The 26,913-nt window shown below is 39.9% G+C and overlaps 1 protein-coding gene and 1 long non-coding RNA gene across 2 annotated transcripts in view; both read right to left on the bottom strand.

Moving 5' to 3' along the window:
* TBC1D1 (TBC1 domain family member 1) overlaps positions 1-26,913 on the bottom strand; it is a 124,793-nt gene that overhangs the window by 81,519 nt on the left and 16,361 nt on the right. The window lies entirely within an intron of this gene.
* Positions 16,895-26,232, bottom strand: LOC108492168. The gene is made up of 2 exons (XR_001873025.1): positions 26,138-26,232; positions 16,895-17,216 (listed from the first exon to the last, which is right to left on the bottom strand). It is a non-coding gene; the product is annotated as an uncharacterized LOC108492168 (long non-coding RNA).

A 26,913-nucleotide genomic window follows, 5' to 3' on the forward strand; every position in this document is an offset into this window, starting at 1 on the left:
TTTTTTTTTTTTGTGGTGGTGGTGGTGAATTTGTTGTAGTTTTGTCATCTTTTAGAACTGAAAGGCAATATCAGGATTTAAAACAGCAAATTAGTTACTAAGAACATCTTTTCTGGGAAAAAATTATTTATCAGAGTAAATTCCATTTGTACATCAGCGTACAGGTTCTGGTCTCCTCTGCTCTCAGACTTCTGACACAGTTATCAAAATTGTTATCAAAATATCACAACTGACAAAACAGGGGTTAGCAAAACAGACAGAAGTGAATATAATTTCTTTTCAAATTACATAAAGCCTGAAATTCTTCTGTCCTTTTTATCAATATCCAATTCCAAAGAAGAAGGGAGGAAAATTCCATTTGTGATGTGTGTCCCCATTACAACTGAGGTTACTTCTGATATAACCTTCTTGACAGCTGATCCAAACAGGTGTCAAAATCCCTGTCCCCTCGAAATTTATTTTGAGGTTTTCGTGGGAGAAGGTGGAAGGGGAAATGAAAGCTTTTGATTGATATGATGTTAGCTTTACCTGCAATAAAGTAAAACACCATCACTCTTGCTCTGACAACACAGAGGTGACAGACTGCCTGAGGAAATGGCCAGTCTCATGGTCCTTCTTCCTAGAGCTGCTAGGGAGAGGCACAAGGACAAACGACTTTTTTGACGGGAAGAATCTTACTCGAATGTTAAAATGATAAAGGCCCAATGGAACTGGAGTGCAGAAGCTGATCGGTATTTTCCAGCATTCTGCCTGATTGGTATAATATCTTTGTGAACTCATTTGCTTGTGGATGAGCACCTTTGCTGCTTTGTCATGCAGTAGTAGGTTTCAGCTGCCTCAGGTCAACTCACGGGAGAAAAGGATGGGAAAGTAATGGCTAAACATCCCATGGAAACCACTCTGACATTGATTAAAAAAGCAGTTATTTAGTTCACCAGTTTTTGCCCTTTTCAGCTGTAAAGCAAATGTTTTCTATTGTCTAGAGCTTTTTGAGTTATGGTGGCTTTTTTCTAAGATATGTATTTTAGTGATGGCTTCTTATCAGAAGGTCTAATGGGATTATGCAAACCTGTCAAATAACTATATATTCCGAGTTTTATCAAGTTAAAGTTTTGGGTTTCTGGTTTTCTACCAGGCATTCCTAATGTAGAGTGTATTCAATATCATGGAAGAGAAGAAAGAACAATATACCTAGAGAGCCCTCACCTTTTTTCAAGATCCTTATTACCTAAGAAGCATATTGGGAAATTGTTAACAACCTATAGAATTAGACTGAATTTTTAAACTAATTACTCACAGGAAGTTTTCTATGACCTCCTATGATTCACTGAGGACTATTTACATGAAAACATTTATCATGTCATTTGAATTAACATTATTCATCTTTTTGTGAAGAAATTTAGTTACGATAGGTCATGTTTAACTCTGTCAGAAATCATTGCTAAACTGTTATCAAGCAAAACACATTGCTTTCCTTAGGATATTTTGCATTTACTGGAAGCTATCAATGCAATGTTGTTGGGCAGAAAAGAGAAGAGCAAGCTGTTTACTCAAGATCCTTTCCATTAAGAAGCAGCCAGATCACATTAGGCGAGTTGCCAATTTTACCTCCAAAGAGTCAAGGATCATTGTCCTAAATGCTCAGTCCTTCCAATTTCTGCTGATGATAGATGAACTAGACCCTGCTTCCCTTCTGTTAGAAGATAAAGCTGTCTTAAAATTTTACAGTAGGTGAAAAGTTCAACTTTCTTGTATTCTATTATTCCTCTCAGGTCCAGAGTCGACAAAAAACTTGCAAGAAAAAAGGAAAGAGCTCAGGAAAAATGATGATTTTGTAGAATGGCTGTTCCACAAATCCTTATATCAGGTGTCTCTGTAAGTCATTGTAAGAGACTCAGTAGGTTTGCATAAGGTACTTGAGTGTGCTAGAACAGTGAGGGGAGAAAGGAAAAACAGATGGGATACTAGATATCTGAAAACATTATTTAATGATGTATTCAGAGGAAGACAATCAGTGTGGAAAACATGCCATTCACTTACAGACTGCCTGAAAGCCAGTATTTCACTGCAAATGCCAACACGGATGGTAGGAATGGATCAGCTGCAAAGCAGGATTATAGAATAGTTATCCTATGTCTGGCAATCCTGCAATACCATCCTACACAGTACAATTTCACTTATTCATGATTTTGGACATCTTAACAAGATCTCATTTCTTCATTTAAATGTTGGAATTGCATTGGCTGGTCTCTCCCCAGTTTGTCACAGAGCAGCCAAGCTTGCTCCTTGTGTTGACAGTCAATTGGAGCTTGCATGTCTCAACAGAAAACCCAAGATGACACTGTTCTTTTTAGATAAAGCTGCACATTCACTCCTAAATGAGGAAGAGTTGTCAAAGCATAGATAAAAGTTGCCATCAAGACAAATGGAGCTACGGGATCACTACTGAAAGCCATCCTAGAGCCAAGCCAAGATGCCACTCCAGAAGTACCTCAGAACAAGAAGCAAGAAATCTTAGCAGTGCCTCCAGATTATGAAAATGCCATGATGGTTCTCCCTGCTGAAAAACTCTCATATTTATGTCTTGTATCAAATTCACTATAGACCTACAGTGTCAGATCTATAGATCTGCAGGCTGTGCCAACAACTTTGTTTTGGTCAGCTCAGTACAGCGCTATGCAGTTCATCTGTCCTAAGCAGGCAGTGCTAACTGATTGGAAGCTCATCTAGGAAAACACTAGTAACCAAAGAGTAACCGCCGAAATTCATACTTCCCTTCCTTCTCCATCAGCTGTACTACAGCATTACATTTATATAAAGCTGCAGTCAAATCATTTACCTGCATAATCTGGTTTATTTAAATAAATGCCATAATAACAGTAACCAGTACCCAAGTCCTACATGATGCTTGACAGAAGTTTAGAATTACTAATGATGCAACTGATAAATGACAAGAGAAGAAATTCATGGAACCTCATTAATTTGAGTCTCAATCTCAAAATTGTTCATATTCCTATGTAAGAAAGCAACAACAACAAATAATAAAATAATAAAAAAAAAACCCACAGCATAGAAGAGACATAGTACCAGACTGATTGAAAATGGAAATGGAAGATATTATCAAGATGCTCAAGATATTTTCTATTAGTAATGATACTATTCTATCATCACAGTCAGAGCAAGGTAGCTGTACTGATGGGAAACAAAAACTTTCAAATCTCCAAACAGACCCAGCCTCAGAGTCTTCCTAAACAAAGTGTCTGTGTGATAGTGCACTATGTGGAGAACTGTAATCAATTAAAAAAAACCAAAACAAACCAATCAGAGTGTATACAAAGACTTCCGATAATACATGTTGTCCCATGATCATGAGCATTTCTGGAGCTCCCACCATTTATTTGTATTACCACTTAATAAATACAAGATTTGATCCACACCATACTTTATTCTGCTGCTATTTATAACAATACAAACACACAAATTCTGAATCTGTTCTCTTTTCTGGGTTATGAAATTGCAATTTTAAGCCTACCCAGTCTCTTCCAAGAGTAAATTTTTAATTATTAATTTTTGTTCTTCTGCTCTTCTCCAAATTAAGGTTGTGTTTCTTTGAAAAGGGTACCAATTCAGCTGCCAAAGGCTGAATTGCAGCCAAGTTGGACAGTTCACATTGTCACACCACTTTCAGAGTGACTGAATTCTGACCTTCACAATATTTCTGAAATATTCTATATTTAAACACTTACTCACTGATGAAACCCAAATGGGAGTGGTGATTATTTAACATTTCTAAAACACAGATGAATAGGCCTACAGGATCTCCATGAGAAGCTGGAGGGGCATACCAGAATGATGTTCTATGTGGAACACTAACAGAGTAGCTGAAGGAAACCAGTAAGAAGGGAAGAAAAAATACTTCTAGGAAAGACTCCTTTTAATGCCAACTTCTTCCCCCCAAGTTATGACACCACTATGGACTGCTGTTATTCCAGCCACACCTAATACACAAGGGGACTGGGCCTTTTTTGTTGCTTTTATAAACATTCGTGGAAGCATTGCTGAATCCCTAGAAATACCAGAGAAAAAAATGCTGACTGAATTATAACAACCTACAATAAATATTTTTTCATATGATTCCACACTTCACAAACAAAATAGCATCAGCTGCATGAACTGTGTTCACATATAAAAACCCACACTTCTACAGAAGTTCGCCTTTGATGACTGCATGTCAAGCAGAAATGTTGCTTCCACAGAATGATAAATTCTACAGGTTATATACCAGTGGGACTTAGCCAAAATTTGAAACTCCAGTACGTATTTTCGGTTCAGATTCTGCATAACTAGCACCAGAGTTTTAAACACAGGCTGCTTGTACATAATGGTCTAAAATTCCAAAGCACTTCCACAAATCTCCTTTTCCATGACTTCCATTTGAGGAGACTGGAAGCTGTAAAAAGTTCCAAAGACACAAAACCAGCATGAAACATTTAGTGATAACCATCGAAATTTCCATGACAATGGCTTCAGTGGGCTCACCTCATTGGTACTATAGCAGCAGACCAATGGTCCAGTAAATGTAGAGAGGCAACTGTTAAGTAAGACATTGGGCTACAGTGCTCCTTGAAATAAACACAAAACCCCCCAAAATGTTTGACTGAAAAAAAAAGGAGCTGTTTAGTTTAGCTCAGCTTTGCCATTTTCAGTAGCTGGGAGTGTGCCTGTGTAAACTATGCACAAAGAGTCTCTTCTCCTCAAACCTGCAATGTCACAGAATATCTGTACCTGAAAATCCTGCTTGGTTGCTGCATATTCAAGGTTCCTCCTTGAAAAAAAAAAATTATGTTTTTGATTATAGTGGTGATGTAAAGGTATAAACATTCACAAGTCCAAAGCCAGTAACTTTCGAATTGGGAAGAATATTTCGGCCATGAATAATTTTTTTGTTTTTAAAATGTGACCATCAACACATGCTTACATTCACACTGCTAAACATTTTTACTCTCTCTTCACAGTGCTTCAGTTAGTGACAGACAGAAGTCTAGGTCACAGAAATTCCAGATAACCTCCTCAGTCCTGAAATTTTCACTAAGCAGTAGCCAAAAGGCTAACATCCCAATAAAAAAAAATAATTCTCTTATCAGCCATCATTCCTTGCATCACGGCCATCCACTCTAAAATTGTGTATATGCTGTTTGTCCAGCTTCTCTAACTGGATTCTCAAGTACAATATAGGTGTGACTACTTCATTATTTTATTTTGGACCAGAAATGTGTTTGGGAGTGGATTCTCCCAATCTACTTCAGGTGCGACAGACTGCATTGTGGAGCTGTCTCAAAGCACCAGAACTGTCATCCATTTAAATAGAACTAAACCTTAATTTGTGATGCATTTCACTGCAAACAGGCATTTGGTTCATAGCAGTAAATCCTAATTTCAGTAGTTCAAAGTAAAAATTGTAAAAAAAAAAGCCAGTTCAAAGTAAAAATTACTTCCTTGAGTGAAGTACACAACCTGTTCTCAGCACCAGCAGTCTCCCTCGAACAACCTGTTGCTGTTTGCCACTTAGTAATGTGGATTTCTACAGGGGATTTCATCTAGGCTAATAACTGCAGCTTTCAGACACCTGGCCAGCTGATCTGGGAATACTGGCCTGGTCTTTTGAGACCTTGGAGGCACAGGAAAAAAGAGGTGTTATACCCTGTTGTTATGCTCTAGTCCACCGAAACAGGGTACAGGTGCCCGAAACCTCACTTTTGCTTCTCAGTAAGCAAACAGTGCTCTTCAGAAAGGTTTTACATTAAAACTCTTCCATTAAAATTTAATATTTATACATTAATTCACATCAACATTTATTATTGTAACTTGGTTAAAAAGGAATAACTGACAATCCAGATACAACTCAGTACAGTTAATACAGTAATAAAACCAATTCACAGTAACTAATGTCATTCTCTGCCTCAGCTTCTGCTCTTTGAGTTCCAGCTGCTCTTCCCAGCTGTACTGCCTTACCTCCCCACACAAATTAGTAAGTATCGCTTGACATAGTTTGTATATCTTTACTGATAAGTAAAATACTAACAAAATGGAGGCTGAGATTCTTTTAACCTCAATCATTGCCATCCATAAGTATTTCAGCTTGAACAGCTGAGCTGTAAAGGCTTCTAAAGTAAAAAAAAATATAAATATAGCCAAGCTGTAATTCAATTAACAGTGTTTCTCTTGAGGATTTACTTGTTAAATCATTAGTCAACCTTTGTACACCATACATAACCTGAGTTCCTTCAACTTTGAGAAGTCTTTCGAACCATTTTATTTTAAAGTATTTAAAGCATTTCTTAGTTTGCACAGTAAAAAAGTTTCAACATCCCCTTAAAGCAGAAGTTTCTCAGAAATGCTGCAGCTTCTATATTCAGGACAATGGAAATTACAAATTTTCTTGCATTTCTGTAAGCTGATCTCTGACGAAAGAGGTGCTTTCCTTGACTTTTCCCTAAAGATACTTCTGCTTAGGGAACCAGAGCCAAACTGCTGCCTTTGTGTACTCAGAAACACCTCTAGTGCACATAAAAGACTGTTTCATTACAGTAGCCTTACAAAAAAGCAGGCTATGATGTGAAATAGTATTTTAGATCATCAAATGTAAAACAAACAAAGTTAAAACTCTGGTGCTGCAGACATAAGTATATAATGGCAAAAAATCCAAACAAACCCTTAGTTGTACCATCTGTCTCTGACAGGACCTGGTGTTTTCCCTGAACCTGCAGAATTCACTAATATTTTTCCTACTGGTTGGCCCAAAACATGTTAACTACATGAAGACAGCTAGCACCAATTTCCAGAAAATTTTTCAGCAAAGGAAAGCAAACAGTTTTTGACTAGAGGCTAAAAGTTCTGTTTTGAATTGCAGAGGGCAGAACCTGTACAAAAGAGCAAGCTCAGCTACCTTATCGGGCTTGGCTTGTTAAATCTAAAGGTCGACATGAACCTGAAAGAAGATACTCATGAGAAATTAATTCAGAAAGGCATAAATGATTCAAGAGAACAATCTTGGTAAATTGCAGTCTACATGGCCCAGAATTTCACTGTGGAAAGAAAGCTCTACTCCTTAGAGTAGAGCTTTAAAGCACCCCTCATGTACCTTACAAATGCTGAGGACACTGCCCTACTACACCTGCCCAGCCACAAAGACACTGTGTGAGCTAGACTCTATTCTGGCCCTCTCCCACCAAATTGAGAACATGTAAGCAGAGCAGGTGCATTTCAGACCTGGCACACAGAAACAGAAATGGAGGGATGAAGAATAAAAGCAAACAGCTCCAAAGGGAACTTAACTGCTGAGTAACAGAGGGGTTTCACCACAGGACTGACTTCATTTCAGATGCTGAGCGCATATTCCTCAGTCATCGCCAGGCCCCTGCAGGGGAAGGTGGTGAGTGACTGGCATACAGAAAACAGTGCATTTAAAATGCTCAGCATTTTGTGATAATCTGCATTTATCTGAAAGCTGTCAATTGGTAACAACATTTTACCCCAACATAAACTGATCCGGAGAATCACACTGAGCAGCAATGCAGTGTGTTCTGACAGGGGCATTGTGCAATCTTGGGCACCAAAACCCAGCTCTGGCAGAAATCTGCACTTTGTCTTGGCTGCTCTGCTGGCATCCAGCCTGGGAGACAAGCGAGGGTCTGTCCCTCTAGCCCTACCCACAGTGCCAGTGGCTTCAAGGAGATTCTTCTGCAAATGAAACTGCAGCATTTGAGCCTTCGCTCCCCAATAATCCCCAATTCAAGCTCAGCATTAGTTCTCTATTAACTCTTTGATTCTTGATACAGTATCCAAGTATTCAAATTTCTTTACAAAAAGGGTTATGGGGGTAAATGTACTGACACAAACTATGGTTGTACCCCATAGGATACCACCATCATTTATTCACCTACCCAAATAATTCATCATCCTGTAAGTAAGATGGGCTTAAGAGAGGTTTAACAAACATCTAAGTTTTTTGGCTTTAGACAGTGTTAAAATGCCTGGTTATGAGGGCTCCTTAAGAGACCAAACCTTGATTTGTTTGGCTAAAATGTAAGTCATTCACTGAGAGACTAAATATGTTCAAAGGTCTTTGCTGGAAGCTCTGCAGAACAAAGCAAAGTGGCACATCAGTCTAGATGGAGCAAAACAGTCTCATAAATGAGTGTGATATACCCTAAAACTGACCAGCAAAAAAGCCAAGATCATCCATTCAGAACATTCTTAAAAAGGAAAGCAGGAGGCGATTTCTTGACCTTCTCAATTTTCAGTCTCTTGTTCCTTTTCATTCTTTTGCAGAAGGCAAATTAATTTCATTTGTAGCTTCTGACCTAAACTAAGAAGTATATAGTTACTCTCATTCATGCTCCTGCAGAGGTCTACTAGGCACTCTATTATATAGAAAATAGTAGGAATAATGACAAAACATAAGCAAGATCAACTATAATACAGCATGTAAAGCTTAATTTGGATTAAAAGAAACATAAGTGATATTTCTGATGTTATCATAATTGCTTCTTCAATGATGTTTCAAGGCGCAAACCAAGTAATCAGGCCTTGCTGCACTGAATAGCATAGAAACTTCCTTTGCTGATGGCCTGAGAGCTTCCCAAACTGAGGAAAGCTCACAGGCCATTTTGACTCAGCCATCCTTGGAAAAAAAACAAACCAAACAAAACCAAAAACTTACTTCTTGTTTTGCTATTGGGAATTTTAGAGCAACTATTGTGAATATACCCTAAAACCTGATTTTCATAGCAGAAATCCAAACGATCAGCTTCTCAACCCAAGGTCCAAGATTAGCCAAGCCAGCTGGGCACAGCTACACTGCAAACCCACCCTTTTCTGCCAGTGCTGGTGGCACATTCTCGAAGGTTCCTCAGGCTGCAGTGACAAACTCTGTTGCTCTCAGTTCCCCTCAAGAGGGAACTGGGAACATACCCTACCCACAAGCTGTCCTGAAGATTGGAGGCAGCTGACCAGGGTGGATTGATCCCTACAAGCAAAATCATTATAGAAGAAACCTTGATTTAAATAATGCAACCTTGCTTTGCATTTTACCTTAGTTATTTTCTTTACTGGTTCCTTGTTGGTTTATAATCCTTTAGACAAAAAAAGCTGAAGCTAAACACAGCTATTAAATTATATATTGTACTCTTTTTCTGTAAATAGAAAGACACACTGTGTATAAGCCACAGAACTAGCTGAAAATCTCTATTTATACAATTTATTACACTAAGAACTGTTTCTATTTCTTTAGCAATCAATTCTTTAATTGTGGTTTCTGTCAAGTTGCTACTGAATAGTAACTTGCATTATAATATTAAATAATTTGTAAACAACTAATACTGATTTTTTTTTAACTAAAGCTGTATTAAATATGAGGGAAACAGAAATAAAATTACTCTTAACACTTATCACTGTATTATTATCTCCCACTAGTGAATTAATGATGTGCAAGTTCACCACGAATCTAAAAATCTACATGTCTTTTTTTTTTTTTTTGGAGACTGAAGGCTTTGGTATATTTCAATTCCACAATGATTACTTTACTTTTAGTAACAGTTCCTTCAGTGATCTAAACAGAATATATATCGTCTTTGTGTATCTACAAGTGTGACTATATTTTCTACTCACAACAGTGTAAACTTAGTTTACACTTTCAAGAAACTATGTTTTTAGGTGCTTAATCAAAGGTTCCCTTAAGTCAGTTGTCTGACTTTGTATCAAACTGTGCAGGAAAAACAGGTATAACTATTCTTTTTTATTTAAATAATTTTAGGAGACTAAAACAAGTTAGTACTTTAGAATTCATTATCCACAGAGTCATCATTCAGTGGTTTAGCCAGCATCCATATGGCCAATGGGGGCAACACCAACCCACGTAATAATCAAGCAGGGCTTTATCCTCCAGCCCAGAACAGGCCCCATGACCCTGCAAAATTCATCCCCAAGGAGCCTCTGTGTTGGCAGGAGACAAGTTGGGGAAAACTGCATGTAAAAACCTGTAATGAAGACGTATTTAAAAGTAATGTTTATACAAACACTAGGGACCAATTTTATAGCACATGGGAGTCAATTACTTCACATGTAACTATCTGCAGGCCTGGGGACTTGCATGGTGAGACTAAACGCCCATGTTACTTAAGCGGTTACTCATTTTTAAGTGATAGACGCAAGGGGGCAGCTTTGTTTCTAGGGGGCCAGATTCCTTCCCCCTCCACAACCCACAGTCATTCCCCATTTTGGAATGGGCCACCATCTTATAAAAACTGGAAAGGCTTACATTTGTGTTGAAAGCCCACAGCAGTAGTTCCTACATTTTTACTGATCAGATTTTGGCAGGTAGGAAAGCTTTCTTTGTTAACAAGCTTCATTTTATATTTCTAAGTACACTGCTTTTGCTTTCCCTCCCAAATTAGTGCTGACAACTAATGGCCATTAAAAGAATAAAACTAAACACTTGTGAGGAATCAGCATTGAAATAATTAGTTCTGAAAGCCCAGAAAGCACTCCTGAAAGCAGTCAGAAGTGTGTTTCTGCAACAGCTTCTTTTTCCCTAAAAATGCAGCCAACTCCATGTGCTACAAGTTCTGACCTCCTCCAAGACTAACTCCTCTCTGACCACTAACTCCTCTCTTGTCCACTTGACAAGAGAACAATGAGGGGGGGAAATGGGCCATCCCTTGGTGGCATCTTTGAAGTATGTACTCAACTGCATCACTCATCTTTTGACAGCAGCCACCTGTATAGGAGACTGACACATTTATAAGAGTCAGCATGGAAATCAGTTGGTATAATTCCCTCAGATAACGTGTCAAATCAGGCCTTAGGTCATGCACAAGACAGAGCCAGCGTGACACAGGAGAAGCAACTACTTTAACAAGCATTCCACCTGACAGCTCTACAGAGAAAAAAAGACAAGTGGAAAGAGGAAAGGATACATTTCAATTTTTCAGGGTATGTCTAAAATTAAGCAGGCTCCTTTCAAGACAGAATAAAGCAAGTCTTTCTATTTGAGAATCTGAAGAAAGGCAACACAGTCACATATCAGGCACTCCCTCTTACTATCTTCCCAGGGTAGGTATTTCACCTGTTAAATAGTCAGGAACAGGGATGTAGAAATAACTAAGCAATGGACCATTTACACCTGGCAAAACAGAAGGGAGAACCAGGATTTATGTGGTCTGTCTAGTGGTATTATAATAAAGTATTTTTTCCCCAATTCTTGCCTGTCAGCAAGCTGTTTCACACACTTGTCCTCTTCTATGCTTCCTATTGTGCCTCAAGACAAAATATCATTTACAGCTCATTTAAAATTTAAAATGACTGTTACTTTGGAATTTTTTTTTAAGCATCAGACAAAACTATATTCTAGATTTCTTCAACCATCTCCACTGCTTTGCATCGATACCTAGTTTCACAGTTACAGTGGAAAATATTACTGAAGCCCTAGGCACACAAAAAACACGTGCATTGTCACAGAAGTAAGTCTCCCACTAAAAGCTAGCTTACTCTTCTTCACAAATTCAGAGTATGACAAAAACCAGGAAAAAAGTCCAAAACAAACAGTGGGAGTGCTGTTGCACATTCTCCAGAGTACTTCTGTGAAGTTTTAATTACAGCTCTCCCCTTTTGCACATCCACAGCACGGTAGAACAAGTCGGTCAGACCCGCAGCTTCGCTTTTAACCCTCAACCCAAGCCACGTCTGATAGCAAGCAGTCTGACTTACTGCTCACTTTGAGTGCTCCTCCTTTTCCCTGCCTGAGCAATACAGCAGGGCTCTGCTCCCTTCCCAGAGATGACTGACTTGCCTCGAAATTAGACGCGAACATCTGCAAACTCTGAGGCTGGACTTTACTTCCCGAGCGCGGAGGGCTGCGGGCGCCGCGCCGCCTACCTTGGCCACCCAGCTGAACAATGGTGACATCCTACGGCCTCCGGCGATCCCCGGCTCCGGCCGCTCCTCATGCGCCGGGAGAGGAGCGAGCCCGCCCGGCCTCCCAGAGTTTCCCCCACGGCCACGGCCGAGCCCCAGCCGGCGGGACTGCGAGCTCGCCGCGCCGGGGACGATGCCCGTGGCGGCGCCGACTGAGCCTCGGGGTGGGAAGGGAAAGGAAAGGAAGGGCCGGGGCCGCGGCCGCGTCCCGCCCCCGCCGCGCTCCGCCCCTGCCCGGACGCCCGTTCCCGCCGGGCGGGAAGGGAGCGGGCTCGGGAAGGGAGCGGGCTCACCCTCCGGCAGCGCGCCCGGGAACGCAGACACCCGCCCGCGGCCGCGCCGCGCTGCCCGTCCACGTAATTCGGCGCTGACGACAGGATTCGTAACTAAAACTTTCTGGGAACATCCTGGCATCGAAGTCATGCCTAACATTAGAGGATCGTGCAAAAAAAAATCATCTGAAACCTCTGTGAAATGTTACTCTTCCAGTCAGGCTCGCCATTCGTGTTAGCTAGTGGTATTTGACATCACACACTACCAGCTCTACTTCCAGAAATCAGACTGCCATAGAAGAGAATTAAAACACCTATATGGTAGACGCATGTTTCCGGCAGGTCAGGGATGTTCCTTGCCACCTAGCCAGGAAAGGTACTCATTCCCGTTGTTGGTCCGGCTGAGCTGCCTGTGAACACACTCCCCTACTCAGTGGGTGTGGGGCTGCCTGAAAACAACTAATTTTCCTGAGTTTGGAGGAAGGGCACAGAACTAGGAAAGAAAAAAAGGCTTGGATTTCACAGGAAATAATCCACTGGGCCCAAAACAAAAAGCCCTTTATTTTCCACCCCCTCACAGAAACAACATGAAGAACTAGATTTGCAAAATCGTAACAGAAGAGCATAGAGTCTGTTCTGCACTTCTTCGCAATAAAATTCAACTGCTCAAAGTTAGATGTTTAAGTGCCAAATTCAGCTCTTTTCTTTGCCCAAAGACAGTCATCAAGACAGCTACTCTGTTGGGAGAGTGCCTTGCATATACTTGCACACTTACAGCCAGTGGAATCATCTCTGGGTTTAAAGCTGACACTGCTCCACTAGTCTATGTTATTAAATGAAAACAGGAGGAAAAGAGCAACTCCACACACATGGGCTGGGAAGAAGGAGAACCATCTTACAGCTCACCGAGGCAGAAAAGGGGCAGTTTTGGCCCCTGCCACAGACTGCATGATCTCGGGTTTAGTTTATACAAAGCAAATAAGACAGTGAGCTGTCAGAGGGCTCTGTCACCTCCTAATGCTGCACTGTGAGTGTCCTAGTGCTGGCTCTGTGTCTGTAAAGGGCTGCAGAGAGCTGAGGGGGCAACACAAAAGCAGTTCTTCTCAGGTTGTACCTAAGCAACAGTTTCTGAAATTAAAACTGTAACAAATACATTTCAGATTTTCATAAAAGGAGAGTAGAGTTTCATTTTCTTATTGTTCTACAGATTAAAGTAGAGATAATTCACAAGGATGGCCAATGGCTTTCTCTGTCACTATGATAGTGGCCATGGACATTTTGATTGCACAGATGTTCTTAGCCATAAGCCCAATAAATATGACCAACACCCATCCTGCTAGTGGTCTCTAAAGGCTTATTGTCATGATAGAGGGAGAAATTATCACTGCTGCTACTGTTCATGATGTATAGAGTACATACATGAATAAATTACATCCGTTCTCTGGGCTTTAAACTCGGAACCTTACAAGAACACTGGAATTATTACAATCTGAAGTACAGAACTGGGTCTGCTTTTATTTCATAAAGGAACTGAGGGCAAGAGCAAGACAGAATGCTCGTCATTATGTGCTGCTCATTGTTATACAGTATATCCACTAATTAGTGGCAGCATTAGCGTTGCATTTTTCTAACACTTAGTGTGAACAATGTTATTTCTCAATAATTATTTCTTCCCCTTTCTCTGAGGGGAAGTATTTTAAGTTTGGCTTGTGTAGATACCTATCTCTCCAAAAATACTATATATCCATTTTAGGTAAATGGAAAAATTCAAGGACAGGGAATAACATCTGTACTGCATAAAGAGTAAGTAGCACTTGACACCATCTTATCTAATCTTTTAAAAATCAAAACAAAACCCTCATTCCTATGAACTGTTCCATGTTATCATGGAAAGTATTAGCAAGATATTTGTGGCTGTTTTTAAATAGTAGCAAGTAAAATACTTCAAAGCCACAACTTAAAGCTTACATCATCAGAAAGTTGGCCTTTCCATTTTAGAGATGTCCTACATAAATTTATACATACACAAATACCCCAATTATTTTTCCTCCAACAAGATGCTCTCCATTAAAAGAAGCCATCTGGAGATAAGAAAAGATATGAGAGACATAAGGAAATATTAAGAAGAAAGGAGGGTGTAGTTTTAACTCAAAAGAGGAATATTTCTGACTAACTCTCCTCTGCTTTCAGCTTTATGTTTAATGGCTGTATCTTTGTGAGTCTTTACAGTATGTCACCACTAAACGGTGTCTCACAAGAATTTGCATTAAGGGTATAGCCACAACTGTATTACCTGAGAACTGGCCTCTCCTGTTGCTTCTGTGTTGACTCTGGTGATGGTTTTAAAGTAGATCCCGTTCCCATTTAAAGCTTTTTCCTCTGAATTGTATTTAAACATGTTTTGGCAATTACTCTTTTCTCATGAACCCTCTGTCCATGTTCACAGTTACAAGTTTCATTTATCTCTTTCCTCCCTGTACCCAACAAGGTCTTCACAAATTCAGGTAGAAAAAGTACAAGAAAAAATATACCTGACAGTAATTATCACTTTCCATTATTTGGCCTTTGTTTAAAAACACACACAATTTTTAACCTTAATTACTCATTTGTCATCCTTCAGATTTTGTTGACTGTTGTTGATGCAAGATGCAACAAATGATTCATCTGGATCCACCAAGGAAAAGACTAATGAATCCTCCTGATTTCATCCTATCTAAAGACTCAATCAAGCCTGACTAGATGGCTTCTGAAAAGATAATGTGGTGAAGAAAGGAGTGAGCTTTGTTACTTCTTTTGGCTAAATTGTAAGCAAACCTTTTTCTCAATACAAAATAAAATATTAATCGCAAAACTGAACTACTACACCAAACCAGACCCGCCCAGCCCCTTCATGAAAGACAACAGCAAGACTTAATACCACAGACTGGCAGTGGCTGTCCCCGTAATGCGAAGTCCCCTTAATCCTTAATAGGAGCCCACTGCCCATGCTAGAGATGAAATCCAGCTTTCAACAAAGCAAACAGGATGAGTTTCTCAGCGGTCTCCAGATAGTCAGTGGAAACAGAAATGACAATGTTTTGGATAACCTCCTTAGTAGTGTTAGTGAGTGAAGTGTTTCAGCTATCTGCTAACCAGTAGCAAGTATGCAAAATGCTGACATTGGGCCAGTGCCCAGAGATGAAATGCAATTCATTCTCCATGTGGCAGATGGAAGAGAACAATTCCTCACCAGATTGCTGGCCACTGACTCAGCAGCAGAGCCCTTCCAAACATCTCCTGTAGGTTTAGCTTATACACAATGGTATTTTTGGCCACAAAATTTGTAATTACTAAAATACTTTGATTCAAGCGATATTAGCATTTTCTGCTCAGGAATGAAAAGCAGTGTTGGTAATGGGCTATCTGTCCTCTTTCCTACCAGCACTATCCCTTCTCTCAGTGTCAGAGCATAAACCATTACCAGGTGCTGAGGCTCATTTGGGATCCTGCACCTTGGCAAGAGGACTGAGGGATAGCAGGATCTGTGAAGGGAAAGGTGATCGTACACTATGTAGCAGAGAAGCATAAGAACCCAAGGGCTATGTTTCTCAGCAGACAGTAGAACAAGGTCCTTCTTGGGCAAGTGCTGTCTTGAAGGCAGGGTTAGATCAAGTAGTGTGAGGTCATGGGAGTATTAGATGATAAAACACCTCATAAGACTGAAGTAGCTTTCCTAGTATACCCTGAGATTAGCTCAGTTGGCTAGAACATGGTGCCACTAACACCAAGGTTGTGGGTTTGATCCCTGTATGGGCCATTCACTTAACATTTGGACTTGATGATCCTTGTGGGTCCCTTCCAGCTCAGAATATTCTGTGACAGTTGGCTAATATTACCTTGAGATTCTTCCCTGTAGGTCTAGAGAAAATGGGTTGTGCTTTTCTTATGCCCCATTATAAGGCAGTTGTGGGTAACAGCAGATGCTGCAATGATCAGTCAGTTATCTTGAACGGAATGGATAATCCCTTAGCATTTGCTTCAGAAAGTTCAGAGTAGAAAGGTTTTGGTGAAGTCCTTAATTAAACAAGGCACCATAGAACATACTAAACAAAGCACGTGGAACCCATCATCCTGAAAAGGACCTCTCTTTGTGTGAGGTTGAGTGTTACAGAGAATCTAGACCGAGAGGAAAGCAGCTCTACCTTCAAGTAGGCTACAGGAAGAGAAGCTGAAAAGAGGACACTTCTAGATGTACGGTATCTGACCAAAAAACATGATGCATTCCAAAAACATTGATGCACACACTTTGGATTGGCAAGCTTTATGCTGGATTGTGTATTTTTTGTCATCCCACAGACAGCAAAATAAAACTTAAAGCTGTCCGGAACTTTACCATGGGTTCTAACTAATTCCACTCAAGCATAATCCTATGTCTGCATTTGACCAAGATCAAATGTGCACTGTTGAGTGGTCTAATTGTGATCAAATGACCAGATCTCTATAAATGAGCAAAAAAACACAACGTAAATCTGCAGATAAATCTAGGCAGACTTGTGAAGAGATCACTTTGATCTGAATAGTTGGATGCAAAAAACCCACAAGGACAACGTGGCAAATGAGCAATGGGGGAAACTCAGAGCATAGTGGGGAATTGCCACACAGAGACATCAGAGGTTTCACGCATTTATTCTGTTTTGTGATGAGGGTTTTCTGGCAGCTGTGAAACCAGAGCAGGAAGAGTGGAGCACAGGCAGAGCAAACTAGAAAACTGCAGAAGCAGATCACAGAGCTCAGAACAAACGGGGATGTTCCCAATGTGCAGTGACAAACACACAGTTCGAGCCCTTGAGATCATCAGCTAGGTCTTGACTGTAGCCGAAGCAGCTGGAAGCCTCCTGTTTTTCCTCCCTGCAGGGCAGTACTTTTTGGTCTTCTCAGTGTCACCAAGCTGAGGGATAACTTAGCTGAGCTCTCCAGACTGCTGAGGTGGCTCTGGGGAGAGAGCAGCAGACGCTGGGATGACACACATCTGCACACACCCCCTGACACAACTGGATAAACTATAAAATATTAATGATGCAAGACTGCTTATTTTAAAAATCCTCTGACACTGGAATGCGAAAGATGTGAGAATCAAAAGGCCATTAATGTCCCCTCTCAGTAGATACCTGGTCCTGGAAGGACTTTGCACTGTTTTCCCCCAGCCTCCCATTGCTTCCTTGTGGCAAGCACTGACAGGTTTCAGGAGAAAAAAAAAAACTCTTAAAGTTTAAGAAGCATTTTCAAAATGCAATTAATTAAAGGTTATACTTAAAGCTTGATCTTGAAGCTTATATGATTAACTCAAGTTAGATGGGAAGAAAGACACTTCATTTAAATACAGATCTCCTTTCCTTTGTGAAGAAGCACTACCTCACAATGGGTAAAAAATTAAATACACTTCTACTTTCAATGATAGATAAGTTATGTAGTAAAAAAAGTATAGAAAGTATTGAGGAAAACCAGAGTATGAGCAGAACATGACACTCACATTTGACTGGTTAAAATCAAAACATAATTATAAATTTATCAATTCCCCATGTGCTATGGGAGACATGTATACTATGATTACCTATTTCCATTAAACAGGACTTCACATTAGTTAAGATGTCCATATTCACTTTAGCCTTTTAGAACACTCTAGTAATGAGTAATATAAAATAAGCAATCAAGTATGCTTAATTTTACAGAGTTATATCCTAGCTCTTTGTTTACATATTTAACTATAAATACAAAAATAGTCCCACTGCCCTAAGCATATTATTTTGTGTACTTCCGTTGCAACAGTAGGAGACTAGGAAAGTATACTGAGTTCCACAGTATGGAGAACCATGAAAAGTAGCCAGTCTTCTGAGTTCTCCACAATTTACTTAATAAATCGATTTCTAACAGCATTGATTTCTCATAATTTAATTCAGCCACAATCTCCATAGACAGTATGCAGATTCTAATGGACTTTTACTGTGGTTCACATACTCTAAAGGAACATCCATTTTAGTAAACTGAAAAAACCTCAATAGTTGAAATAAAACTATGTTAACCATTCTACCCTCAACCCAAAATATTCTTGGTTTTGCTGGAAAGACCTTAAAAATAAAAACTATCCATTCAGGTTTATCTCTCAGTAAGTGTAGGGTCCAGAACTTACCTACAGTCAATGGAACTACATTGCAATTCACATATGAAAAGCATCTGTGCGTAAAAGATATTCATTTGAGAAGGATCCAATCCTGCCCCCACTAAAATCACAGCCAAGTTGGTACTATATCCTTATCCATTTTAAAGACAGATAACAAAAAGAGGAAACAAATACCGTACTGTCCTGTTCTTTTCCAGAATCAAGCTGAAGATATTTTAATTTCTGTAACATTGTATCATAAGACTCCCTGCTCTGGTGCTCTTGGACAAAACCCCAGCGGGAAAACTGCAGCAGCCTGCTGAGAACTGCAGCAGCCCCTCGCAGTCAATTAAGAAGTGCACTCTGCTGCCCACCCAGCCCTTGACCACCCTTCTCATCACCAGCCTTCCATTTGATTACAAGCTGCAGCACAGTCCTTCCCTAGATATTTCCTATGTAATGTGAAATTGAGAATACCACTGGAACCTACTAATATAATAATCTGCATGTACAGTAATTTTGTATGATGCATATAAATCTGCCTTTTTATTAAATTATCTGGGATTTTTATCTGTGTTGTTCTGCTGGTTACATTCCTTCTCAGCTCTCTTGAAAGTGGAAAGCTTTATCAGCAATGTTCCCTTGCACACACTTTTAATTTACTGTTTCGTATGTCTACCCTTCCATTTCTTCTCAGGGCTTATTAACCCATTGAGCATATGTTTGCCAATGATGAGGGCTCTTTTGCTTTTGTGATTTTCTATATTTTTGGCTAAGTCATATAGTGTTTCAATAACAACAAAAGCCACAAAATGGCAATAAACCATCTTTAAAATCAAGATTCAAACACTAACAATCTGAAAAAAGCACTTCCCCACGATTCACTTGGCTTTCCATTCAGAAGTTTGCAGCTCCAGGTTTCATTACAAACAACATTCCACATTTAGTTGTTTTAAGCCAATTCAAAAACACACTAAAAAATGTTTGTAAAATATAACACACAATATGAGGCTTTTAAAATACAGATGCAGGATTTCTCCTCATGGCTCTTTTGTGGTTTTGATAAAACTGCATTGCTTCAAAGGGCTCAGGATATACTACTGTAAGTCACCAGTACATATTTCAGCCACATGTGCTGACTCTGCTTCCGCTCCTCTGCCAGAACAATGGAAGCCCTTACATGCTGAGTCAGCTATCCACAAACACAGATCCACGCAGACCAAATGCAGTCCCTCAGCACAGGTTTTGTTAACCACATCTTATCACAAAGAATGCTAGGTAGCTGCATTGTTTCATGTAAAACTCATGGACTAGGTAAAATTTGGAAATGCATGCATATTTTCAGGAACAAACCCCAAAATATTGTTTGACATGAGGTAAGCTACTAAAATACATAAATAAATACAAAATAAAGTTACAACAAAATAATCATGGGTTCAGTTCTGCCATTTCCTCCCTCCTGGGTATTCTTAGTACCAAGAGGGAATGCTGGCATTCCAGGAGAAACCTGCACACAGCTGGACAGACAGGCTGGACATGTGAACTCTTACTGAACCAATCTGGTAAGTTCAGATACCACTGCAACTTGTGAGTCTGAGCTCACATATTTAAATAAGTTCACAAGCACAAAGACCCAAAGAACAAGTGAACCTCAGAAGTCAGCTGAGCAGGGCTTTTAGAATCATAGTCACCTAATTGAAAAAGACCCCTAAGATCATCAAGTCCAACCACTAACCCAGCACTGCCATGTTCACCACTAAACCATGTCCCCAGGTGTCATATGCACATATTTTTTGAATGCTTCCAGGAATGCTGATTCCATCAGTTTCCTAAACAGCCTCTTCCAATGCCTGACAACCCTTTCAGTGAAGAATTTTTTCCCAATATCCAATCTAAACCTCCCCTGATGCAACTGAGGCCATTTCCTCTCATCCTGTCACTTGTTACCTTAGAGAAGAGACCAACCTCCACCTTGCTACAACCTCACAGTTGTAGAAAGTGACAAGGTCTCCTCTGAACCTCCTTTCTTCCAGGTTGAACAACCCCAGCTCCCTCAGCCTCTCCTCACAGGACTTGTGCTCCAGTCCCTTCACCAGCCTCGTTGCTCTTCTCTGGACCTGCTCCAGCACCTCAATATCCTTCCTGAACTGAGGGGCCCAGAACTGACACAGTACTCCAGGTGTGGCCTTACCAGCGCTGAGTACAGGGGAAGAATCACTTCCCTGGTTCTGCTGGCAACACTTCCTGATCCAGGCCAGGACGCCATTGCCCTTCTTGGCCACCTGGGCACACTGCTGGCTCATGTTCAGCTTCCTGTCAATCCAACCCCCAGGTCCCTTTCCTCCTGGCTGCTCTCCAGCCACTCTGTCCCCAGCCTGTAGCTCTGCGTGGGGTTGTTGTGGCCAAAGTGCAGGACCTGGCACTTGGCCCTGTTGAACCTCTTCCCGCTGGAATCAGCCCAACTCTCCAGTCTGTCCAGGTCCCTCTGAAGAGCCCTCCTGCCTTCCAGCAGATCAACACTGCCCCCCAACTTGGTGTCATCTGCAAATTTGCTAATGGTAGACTCTATCCCCTCATCCAGACCATTGATAAAGATATTAAACAGGATTTTTAATCCAGAACGTATTAAATTCTCAAATGTACAACTGGTTTCAATTATAATTAATGAGTAGAATGTAGGCCAGCTATAATTAATTTTCCCATTTTTTTCCCTAACATGCAAAAAGTTGTAATAGACAGCCAAACAACAAGAGCTTAAAAAATAAGAATCACTATTACATTCTCTCATTGTAGATTCACAATGTCATTCCCATACATGTGCTTTGATTTCACTCACAACTCCAGTTAAGAGTCTAATTCAGCTATGTCTCAAGCTGGCATCAAGACTTCCAGAACAGGCTGACATGCCTGTGCAAGTGTATGCATCTAAAAGTCAGGTTACTGAGGGTTATCTGGCTAAGGAAAATTTGTCATATATGTAGTTTTTATATGGCTTGTTGGAAGTGCATAGTCTCAACTTGTGTGAAGGGATTTATCCCAAGACCTTGACAGCCTGTGTTCTGTAACTTGATAAGAAATGTAACAGAAATCTGTGTTTTGTTTGTTTGAGATTCCTGAGAACCTTTCTGACTTTTCCAATCCTAGCTGGCACATGGATAGTCTATTAAATACAAAAACTGACACAGAAGATAAAAAAAGACAACTTCATTTTAAAGAAAAACTTGAAGCGTGCCTTCTGTAGTACACAAACTCCCTGCAGAATACCCACTGAAGATGTTCTCCCGCTAAAGAGGAAGCCTGCATACATGCAATGCATGCACTCTGAGCTTTGTTGTCTCCTGGATGTATCTAGTTCAGTATGGAGTTAGTAACATACATGTAAACAATATCCGTAAGCCCCACAAGTTTCTAAAGAGAAACTTTTGTCCTTATTCACATACAAGCATATAGCAAGCTCACAACATGACTGAGAGCTAACGTTTTCACATCTGTCAGATACTCTACTCAGGGGAACTGAAACATCCCAGAACATGGGCTGATGGCAAACATCCCAGTTGAGCACGTCTTGTTTTGTGAATTTTAATACCTAAGAATAAACTCCAGAAACACTTCTACAGACTTTACTTACTGATGCTTCTTGTACTGCATAGTAAAATACCAACTTGTTCCAACACTTTTACAGGCATTTATTACAGAAATATTGGAAAAAAATCCAAATCCCCCCCAAAACCCCAAAACCACTAGGAGAACCCAAACAGAACTTCAATAGGACAATTTGGAAAAAAAAGTAAAATAGCAGTGACAGTACTGAAATTCTTATGGAAAGCCCACTGGGATCTTTTAATTGATTTCAACAAGTTTTAGATTAGCCCTTCAGTATCTTCATGATAGGGAGAGGAATTCTCCTATCATGAGGTAAAGCTGTGGAGACTGTTTGCAGTACCTTACATTTGCTCTGGACAGCCACTAAGTGGCACTTAAACACCTCATCTTAAACCCTTGTGAATCTGCGAATGTGTGAAGGGAAGGGGGGAACAAAAGGAGTTAGGTAGTCTGGGGACTAATCCCTTTTAAGAATAATGAAATTTGCCTCCTGCAATTAGAAAAACTTCCTAAGGGTCTGACTAAGTATGAAAATGTTATTGGAAGGAATGTTACTGTGCAGTGCTCCACAGAAGCAGAAATACTGCAGAAAGCTCTGCAGAGGAAACTGCTTCCTCTCCTAAATCGGAAGTCCTGCTTTGGGAATCAGAGTGCCTCATTCCAGTGTATCACTGCCCATTATCGTGTCATTTTGAAATATGCACTCGTATCAGGAAAATTACAGTATTTCATTGCTGCTCAACTGCAGGTCAAACTGAGGTGGCCCTAACATCATAACACAAGTAGAAATATTGCCTGAACTCAGCTTCAGTTAGAGAACTCTGCAGGGACCAGAGCTAATTGTACTTGGAGATGCACATTAGGACATGGTTTTCATAGTTCACAGAGAATCAAAAGTCATGAGTGGCACTTTGTTCTTCTTCAGACTTTAGTACACTATTGCTTCCCAGACATGTCATACTTCTATTTGCATTTTTAATCAAGGAAAGAAACCCAATTTTCCTAACAATAGAGTTGAATCAACTATGTTAATAATCTTGATGTTAATGTATTCTAATTTTGTTTGTTGTCTAGTTTTAAAAGTGGTTCTGTTTCATTAAAAATCTTTCTAAATGAATTCATTACAAATACTGGAAATTATTTTTCCCTATATGAACAACATAAGTGTCATTGAAAAAAATCTGAGAATAAAAACAAGCAGAATAATGTATTAGATATTTTAGGTGCTAACCAAAAAGTATCTACAAGCATGGGAAGAATACAGAGATTCTTCTTGCCACTTTCTTTGTCTCTGTCTTCAACACAGATGACAGACCAAGGGGGTCTCAGTGCCCTGGGCTGGAGGACCATGACTGTGAGAATGATCAACTCCCAGTCAACCCTGAAATTGGGTGAGATCTGCTGCTCCAGCTGGATCCCTGCAATCCATTGGGCCTAATGGGATTCATTCCAGATTCCTCAAAATGCTGGCTGATGCCAATGCAAAACCTCTCTCGATGATTTTTGAGCAGTCTTGGGAACCTGGAGAGCTTCCAGCTGACTGGAAGCTGGCGAATGTTGTCCTGATTTTCCAGAAGGGCAAGAAGGACCCTGGAAACTACAGGCCTGTCAGTCTCACTTCAGTGCCTGGTAAAGTTATGGAGAAGATTATTCTGGGAAGTACTGAAAAACACTTGAAGGACAACACAGTCATTGGTCACAGCCAGCACAGCTTCATGACGGGAAAGTCCTGTTTATCCAACCTGATTTCTTTTTATGACAAGGTAACCCACTTAGTTGATCAAGGGGATCCTTGTGGGTCTTTTTCAATTCAGCATATTCTATAATTTAAAGGGCATATACATTTTCAGCTTCAAAGACTCATAAATAAGATTTGTTGAGAGCTTTCTAGACTCTCAAAGAAACACCTCCATTTCAGTTAGCCACAGATTTAGATGTAAAATATACTAGCAGATATTAGCTGCAAGCTCTATTTTACACCTTTGTGTTGAATGTTGCCTCCAGAAATATCAAATTAAGAGTTATAAAATTCAACTTTTATTCTCTCTTTCTGTGCAAGTTCTTTATGTTATAATTAGTAGCACAGCATATAACCAACAAAGCAACTCAACAAGCCACAATACATCAGGATTACAAAGAACGCAATTTTTTAAGCACATTTTGCATGTGTGAAGTTAGTGTTGTGAGGTTCTTTTAAAGGTTGAAACAAGAAGCTTGCAAATGAAAAGCATTCAATCAGTTATGCAGAAGGATCAAACTTTACCCAATGCACGAGGAATTACCAGCAGTGAGGCTGTTTTTATGACCAGCAATATATCTCAATTACTGTCACTCTGGGAAAAGTGGGGGGAGGGTGGGAAAGAAAGGAGAAGTCCACATCAACTAGCAATTTCATAGCAAAGGACAAACCAAGTATAAACTGGCATTATCCACTCAATCCTTGTATCAGATCCTTGATGATCAACCTTTAGGGCAGACACACATATCCATTTAAGCCTGTATTTGTCCAGTCACACAAATCATTCCTTAGGAAAATATTTCCCACAGCCCTTCCCATAACTTGATGTCCACAGAGAGGGTAAAAAAAACAGAAATACAGAACAACTGTGCCTACACCGGGCAAGGGAAAGCACTGATTTTACGACAATGATTTTCTACCATTATTCACTTTGACATATAACAGGATAGGAGATTGTACTGCTAAAGCAAATACAGTGGTTATATGTGCCTCTTCTGCTTTAGTTTTCTGCTCCACTACAGTCAAAGAGCCCCCATCTGATGACCTTGGGGGCACAGTATAAATGTCAGCCCAGGGAAGGCAAAGCTCTAACTGAAAAGCTGCCTGCATGGAAAAATAAGGAGCTATTTCAGGAAGGTGATTTTTTCAGTATCATAATTTTTGAATTGGCATCTTCATTTTTTAACGTGGATGGCTTGCATTTGTCCTTTAGGGCCATTTTAGAACCTGAAAAGAAGAAAATACAACTGCTTGAACAAGAATGTTCATGTTTAAGTAGTTCCGAGTGAGCACAAGCTTTCAAAATAAACTTGTGAAGCACAGAAAATAGAAAGGTTTTGGTTCTATGAGTCTTGAGGAAAGATGGCTGATGTAGGACCCAGTCCTACAATCTGATTTGTGCCAGAACTGCTCTTGAGTCTGTCGGCAGAGATTGTACTAACCTACATGATACAGCCTTTGTTTATTACTGTATTTGACAAAAGCTATCTTCCCACATTTCACTAACTTAATTACACTGTCCTCAACATGCTATTGTACTGTGAGCCACAGAAACTAGCACTTTATTAGGTAAGACTGATTTTTTAATAAAAACTGTTCTTTTTCAAAGCAGGGTTTTGGATTTGGTTTTTTTTGTTCCTGTCTAATATATGCTTTCAGGCTTTAAATTGCATACAACTATCACTGCACCATGTATCCACAAAATTAATTTAAAAATATCACAACTGTGCATACTTCATATTACTTAGGAGCATTAATTAATTAAACAAAAATAAAACCATGTATTGAATCTAGATTAGACTTTCTAACTTGTCTTTGGAGATTGGTGAGGCACATTCAAATTTCCAAATGTCCTCTAGTCTTGAATTAACTTCAGCAAGCCACAGCAGTGGGTAACTCCAGCAAATACATTGGAATTCCTTTATCGTTAATTATTTTTATAGTACTGTGCATTCAGCTTATATTTAATGTTGCTATATTAAAATAGTACTTTCTGAACTCTTAATTCTGTATATGCAACTGGGTTTCTGCACTCATCCTGTTTCTCACTTGGAACTTTTCCACGGGCACAATTCTTTTGTTTTGGTTTGGGTTTTTGTTTTATTTGCCCGGGACTTTCTGCTGGTTGTGCCTTTGTTTGAAGCTGCAGGACTGACTAGGCTGGAAGGCGATGAGGGGACCCAGCGTGTTTGCAGAGCTCAGACTTTACTACACTACAGTAAGGTGAGCTGAATAACTTTGCTGTTACCTATTCTGTATTTGTAACAACTTGTGAAGCTGAGGAATATAATATTAGTGCTTGGGTAATGCATGGATAGACATAGTCTCTCAATTGAAGGCCCACATTCTACTTTGAGAATTGTGTCGATTCACCAAATTCTCAAATTTTCACATTCATCTTTCACATTAAGTTACCTTTGAGTTTTTCAATCAAATTTGAAGAATACAGCACCACCAAACTCTGTAGCAGAGTTTAAGAAGTTGGTCACAGAAGGTTACCTTATTTTTTGGTGAGGGTATTGCTCAGCAGAGCAGAGAGAAATTATTCCAGCTGCAAAAATGAAATAAATAAAGCACGGGATGAGTACCAGAAAGTTAGTGCCATAGTGAGGCTGAAGCTGCAAAAATTGAGAAATTGTCACATGACAGTATTTCACAACACATTCAACCCCTCAGGGACAGGCTCACTAGTAATTTTAAGATAAATAGGTGCAAATAATGGAAATGCACTAAAAGCCTTCCATTCCCATGATCATAACAGCAGCAGACACAAGACTGTAAGAAGATACTTACTAGCACACAGATTGTTTCCTTTATATTTATGTCTTTTTAGAGTAAGGCTACTCCACCTTTTATTTCTTCTCACACAATGCTAGCAAAACAAACTTCAAAGTTGGTGACATATTGCCTAGGTGGCTCTGTGTACAGAAGTCAAGGAAGCCTGAAAGCCTCCCAGTGCACCTCTATCCTCATAGTTCTACTTTTAAGATCTACGTCATTATATAAAGAAAGAACATCAGGTTTCCTGCTGCACAGCCCAATCCCTTTGGAGTATTCCTGGTGCACTCTACTTCCACTACCTATGAAAGCACCAGGAAAAATTTGCCCTGAATTACTTTACATTCACTTTAGTTTCCAAATTCATGTCAGCTTGAAATTTGACAAAACATTTAAAACATTTAAAAATTTAA

This window comes from Lepidothrix coronata, unplaced genomic scaffold (assembly GCF_001604755.1).
Source record: "Lepidothrix coronata isolate B3197 unplaced genomic scaffold, Lepidothrix_coronata-1.0 Scaffold0, whole genome shotgun sequence".
Taxonomy (NCBI): Eukaryota; Metazoa; Chordata; class Aves; order Passeriformes; family Pipridae; genus Lepidothrix; species Lepidothrix coronata.